This window comes from Crocodylus porosus, unplaced genomic scaffold, assembly GCF_001723895.1.
Source record: "Crocodylus porosus isolate Cpor-Errol unplaced genomic scaffold, CroPor_comp1, whole genome shotgun sequence".
NCBI lineage: Eukaryota > Metazoa > Chordata > Crocodylia > Crocodylidae > Crocodylus > Crocodylus porosus.
In genome coordinates, this window is record NW_017728906.1 from 48,017,929 (window position 1) to 48,023,410 (window position 5,482).

The 5,482-nt window shown below is 65.6% G+C and overlaps 1 protein-coding gene across 1 annotated transcript in view; it reads left to right on the forward strand.

Moving 5' to 3' along the window:
• The window catches only part of BCOR (BCL6 corepressor), an 82,996-nt gene that overhangs the window by 17,635 nt on the left and 59,879 nt on the right, over positions 1-5,482 (forward strand). The gene's annotated exons all lie outside the window — the stretch shown is intronic.

Genomic DNA, 5,482 nt, shown 5'->3' on the forward strand with positions numbered 1-5,482 from the left:
AGTAACTGCGGCAGGTTTCTGAGAAGGGCGGGCGCGGGGCTGTGCCCGGCTGGGGAACCCCGCAGCCCGGGGGAGGCAGTAGGAGAGCGGGCTGAGCTCGGCGCTGCGGACGTGTGCCTGGCCGGGGGGCGGCGGGGCATTGCGGCTGGGGGGGCAGCAGAGCCCTGCCGGAGGGAGAGGAGCTGCCACCTTGGAGCGGGAATGCTCTGCCTGCGCTGAGGCCCCGATGCGGGGGCGGGGAAGGGGTTGCCCGGGCCTGCGTGTGGGATCCGCTCCCAAGAGCGGGGCAGGCAGGCTGTTCTTGCCGCGCGTGACTGGGCTCTGTCCTGCCGGGTCGTATCCCCTGCTGCTTGGAGGGGTGCACGCGCGCAGGGCTTACTCCGTCCGAGAAGGTGGGGGCTCTCGGACCCACCTCCTGCCCAGCTCCGGCCCCAGCTTTCCAGGCCCACGGGGTAAACGTCTCTAACTCGGCTGCACGTGCGGGCTGTGAAAGCAAAGGAAAAGCCTCCCCCGGCCGTCTTGTCAAGCAAAAAACCCTTGTGGCTTTTGCTTGACGAGGGGACTGAGAAGGCCGAGGGAGGCTTTGCCTTATCATCGCATATTCCCCCCACTTTCTTTTAAAGCCTCTCCCGATCTTCAGCCCCCTTGTCAGACAAAAACCACAAGGGTGTTTTCCTTGACAAGAGGGCTGGGGAAGCCGGGGGCGGGGGGCTTTTCCTTTGCCCTCACAGTGCGCACAGGCCGGCGGGGAGAGGACCCTGCGGGGCACGGCTCCCTGTCCCCTTGCGCCGCAGCCGGCGGGATCGTGCATCCCCGCCGCTCCCCCGCCGCTGGAAGCAGAGCGCCTGGCTAATATTTCAGCGTAGTGCCTGGGAGCCCGGCCTCGGATGTGCAGTAAATCTTAATGATTCGTAGCTTTATGTAGTCTAATTACCTGCATAATTCCGGCTTCCCATAGACACGTTTAGCAGAGAAACCTTTCCTGAAGGAACTTGTGCCGTGGCTCGAGCTGTGAGAGGGACTCGCGTTTGCGGTGGCATTTCTAAGTGAAAAACGCTTGTATTTTCCGCTTTTTTTTTTAAAGCTGTTTTCCAAATGAACGTTTACGCTATTTTACTTTTCTTCATTTTCTGGGGATAAGAGGTGACCCAACAAAATCACGCGGGGAGGGTGTAGGAGGGCTACAAGCAGGCATTTTTTCCCCCTCCAGGCTTCTCTGCTCAGGGCACTGTTATCTTATTTTTCCCACTTGCAAGGCGACAAAAGGGTGTTTATCTGTCTGCCCAGCCCCCCCCCCGCGTCCGCGTCCGCGGCTAAAAGCAGGGCGAAGTGTTAAGTTTAGAACTCAAGAATCTCTCGGCCTTGCACCAAAAAAGACCTGGCTGTTTTAAAACAGTGGGGGCTTTTCTCTTCAAATACGCCTCTGTGTGTGTGTGTGTGTGTGTGTGTGTGTGTGTGTGAGTGTGTGCGCACGCGGGTAGGTAATCACTCAGACACTGCGCTCTCCCCTCCCCCTCTTCTTTCCCATCGTGCTTTCATATTGCACCGTTGCCATGTCATATGCATGCAACCAGGTTAGAAAAACCGCGGCGGCGGCTCGTGCTGCTGGGCTTTCCTCTGTCATGAAAGCCCGAGCCCTCAAGGCCAGGCAGGCGGAGAGGACGAGGCAGCAGCAGCGCTGCCTGCTTGTGACAGAGGCCTGGTTCAGTGAGCCGTGCTCCGCGCTGGCTCTCACCCACCACCCGCCCGCCCTTCCCGCTCCAGGAGGGCCGGGAGCAACTCGCTGCCGTGCCCGCCGCCCTATGCACAATTCCGCCTGCTGCTCGGGGAGAGGATTATCTCCTCGCGTATTCTCCCCACCTTCTTTAAAACAAAAACACAACACAAGGGGGAGGGGGGTGGAGGTGATTCACGGCCTGAATCCAATGATGAACACAAGAGCGAGTGTCTCCGTGTACACACACACACACACACTCTCCCCCTGCTGCGCTGTAGTTGAAGTCTGGAGCTGGGAGGGTGTTTTGTCTCCTTGGAGTCGTTTGTCTGTGTCACGGGCAGGCCGCTAATGGCTGGGATCGACGAGGCGCTGCGCATTGTGCATTGCCGAGCCGCCTGGGACGCGCTTGAAGGCTCCGGCCGGGGCTTTGCGGGAGAAAATCCCCTCTCGCAGGGCCCGGCGCTCGGCTGTGACAAGGCGCTGCAGGCGCGGGCGGGCTGCAGCGAGACGCGGATCTCTCCCAGCGAGCGATGTCGAGCGTGCCAGGCTCGGCTTGCTCCTCCGTCGGCCTCGTTTGTTGTTGTTGTTGCTGCCGAGGTCGCGCTGCTCGCTCCAGGCCTTCCCCGCTCCCCGCCGAGCCGAGCCGAGCCGAGCCGGCACGGGGCTGGGACGCCACCAGACCCCAGTCTATTTTTATTCCCCCTCCCCGGCCGGCCTGCGCCTCGCAGCTGCATGTCTCCGCGAGCAGGACCGGACGGGCTGGCAGACACTGAGCCCTTTCAGGACGTGTCCGCGCCGGCCTCCGGTGCCTGTCGGAGCGCTGCCCCCCCGGGGCGCCCCCCAGCCACCGCCGGCCCGCCCCCCGCAGTGGCCGGAGTCTCCCACTTGGAGAAGTGACGGGGGCTGCTTGCGGGATTTGAGAGGGGTGGGGGGCTGCATCAGGCCGAGGCAGGGGGTTGCGTGGGGAGGGGAGGGGAGGCCAGGCCGCTTTTCCCAGCACCAGCACCCACCACATCCTCAGGTCACTGATTTCACGAGCCCAGACGCTCCCTGCCCTGCCCAGGCCCGGGAGGAGCCAGGGCACGTGTGCCCGGCCCGGGACTGGCGCGTTTCCCAGCCCCGGCAGCTCCGAGGCTCCTTCTTGCTCGGGTTTCCCGTGCTGCAGGGGAACAAAGCCAGGAAGCCGGAGGACCAGGCTGGTCCCGTCTCTTCACCTTCGTGGCCGCTGTTGTTTCCTCACTACTGAAAATCCAAGCCGGGGGGGGGGGGCTCGCCTGGCTCTAAGCCCCCTCGCCCCCCTCGGGGCACGGACACACTCCGCCACCCTCCCTGTCGCTCAGGCCGGGGCGATTCCCATAGCCGGGGCCCTGCCCGGGCAGCGGGAGGCGCGGGGAACCTGCCGCTGCCTGCGCTTTGTGCCGGGCTCGCAGGTGCCACCCGTGCCCGCGGCTTTGGGGAGGGCTGTGTGCGTGTGTGTGTGTGTGTGTGTTGGGGGGGGATGTCTCCAGCACGCAGCGGCCGTGCCTGGCAGCCCTGCCACGTCCGATGCGGGTTGTGCTCCTCGGAGGCGCCAGCCGCCCCCTTCCCTGGCTTTCAGAGGGAGTCCGCGCCGCGCGGTAACAATATGCTGGCACCGTGTCAGGGCTGCGAGCGCTGCAGCCCCTGTCTAACGCCAACTGCAGCTCGACTTGTTTTGTTATTTAGATTTGCACGCTTCCATTAGGAGCAGCCCTGCCATGGGCGGGGGAGGGGGGGGGGGATTGCCGGTGCTGTGGAGCGAGGAGAGGCCGGGCCAGGCTCGCGGGGAGGCGGGCTGTGAGCTTACATCAGGGTGCAGGTGGGGCGCAGACTGGACCCCCCTTGCCCTCCCGGCCTCGGAGCTGTGTCTCGGGGCCGGAGTTTCTGGGCGATGCTGGGGGAGAGGGGGTGCTGGCACGGCCGGCCCGGGGGAGGGCGAAGGGGAGCACCGAGGCGCGCTGTGCCGGGCTCTCCGCCAGCAGCTCCTCCGCGTGTGCACGGCCTCGCCTGAGCCCCGCTCCCCGGCGCTGTGTGCAGCGGCCTGACCTGCGGGTCAGCTCCCCGCGGGGCCGCAATGAGGCAGCGCGGCCTGCGAGAGTCCGGGGCCGCGGGGCAGGCACCGGGCCGGGAGCGAGGCAGGCCTCCCCTCCTCCCTGGCCGAGCAAAAGGCCCCGCAGCACAACAAGCGCCGGTCTGTTCCCGCAGGAAGCCGCACTCACGAAAACGGAAAGTTGCAGAGAGCTTGCAAATCAACGCGGAGCGATGAAGGTGCAGGCGCCGCGGGGCACTGAGCCGAGCAGCTCGCGGAGCCGCAGGAGGGGGCTTCTTTGTAAAAAAAAACCAACAAACCAAAAAAAAACACAAAACTCCGAGGGGAGTGGGGGGGATCTCAGCCCGGAGTGGCGGATCGCGGGGCTGGGCTGGGCTTGACCCGCTCCAGACACCTCGGCCACTACGAGAGGCACCGGCAGCTCCACTGCTCCTGGGCAGGGCCCCGTTCTCACCCCCCGAGGCAGGGGGCGGGGGGCCGGGGACCAGAGGCCTTTCCTCCAGCTGCGTGTCTGGGTCTCACGTGTGCGCAGTCTAATAACTTTTAATGTCTAGCCCTAAAACGTCTTTATAAAAAATCGCTTTACAACGCCAAAGGCCAGGTGTCCTTCTGCCGCCTGCGGGAGATGGAAAAAAAACAAACCGTGCTCGGCCTGCCCCTTCCCCGCTCCCCTGCACCAGCGAGGGAAGCTGGCACCCAGCTCGGCTTCCCCGACCCGCGGGCAGCTCCCGTGCCCCCGCCTCGGCCAGACGCTTTTCCTGGAGGCCACTCGACCTCCTGCTTCTTAAAGAAAAAAAGAAAAAGCAGTTTGTCATTTGCATCAGCTGTTTTTTAGAGGCTTCCAGGCAAGGAAGCGTGTCTCGAGTCTCGGCTTTCGGGCGGCAGGTCTTTCACTTCTGCTTTGCAAAGGGGCCACTCTTGTCTTGTAAAGCGGTCCAGCCCGAGCACAGGGCAGGCCGGGGGCGGCTGGCGGGGACAGAGGAAAGGCCGGGAGGAGGGAGCCTGGCTAGACCTCCGCGCCCCGACGAGAAAGGAAAGCCCCGAGCGGGGGAAGGGAGCGGGCAGGGCTCGAGTCTGAAGCCGCAGCGCGGAGCCTGGCGCGGGAAGGAGGCCCGGGACCGCATGCCCACAGCACGAGAGAGCCGTGCCAGCAGAAGAGCCGGAGCAACCCGGCCCCGAGGGCAGGGCAGGGCAGGGCTCGGGCACAGCACGCACAACCCCGCGGGAGGGGGCGGGCTGCAGGCTCTCCCTCTGAGCCTTGCCCGCCCGCTCCCCCGGGAGCCAGGAGGCTTTGCCCCTGCGTGTATGTGGGGGCAGGGCTCCGCGCACTCCTTGGCAGCTGCCACCGCTGGCATAAGATGCCGGCGCCCCGGCTGCGTGGACACGCCGCGACGGGCGCGGCTGGCAGCGGGCACGACCCGAGCCCAGAGCCACGCTGCTAAAGTCAATAGCTGAGGCCGATAAAGGGCGGCAGAACCAGCAACCCCAGGCGGGAGCCGGGCTCGCCGCCTCCGCGGCGCTGCGCACGCCACGGGGACGTGCCCAGGAGGCTCCGGGCCGGGGCTGCAGACGGCGGGTCACGTCCCCGGGCAGCGCCGCGGGCAGCGGGGACCCCGTCGGGCCCGGCGGGCAGACGGCGGCCGCCGCGCGGCAGTGACAATGGCCAACGTGTGTGGGAAGCCGGGAACAAAGAGGCC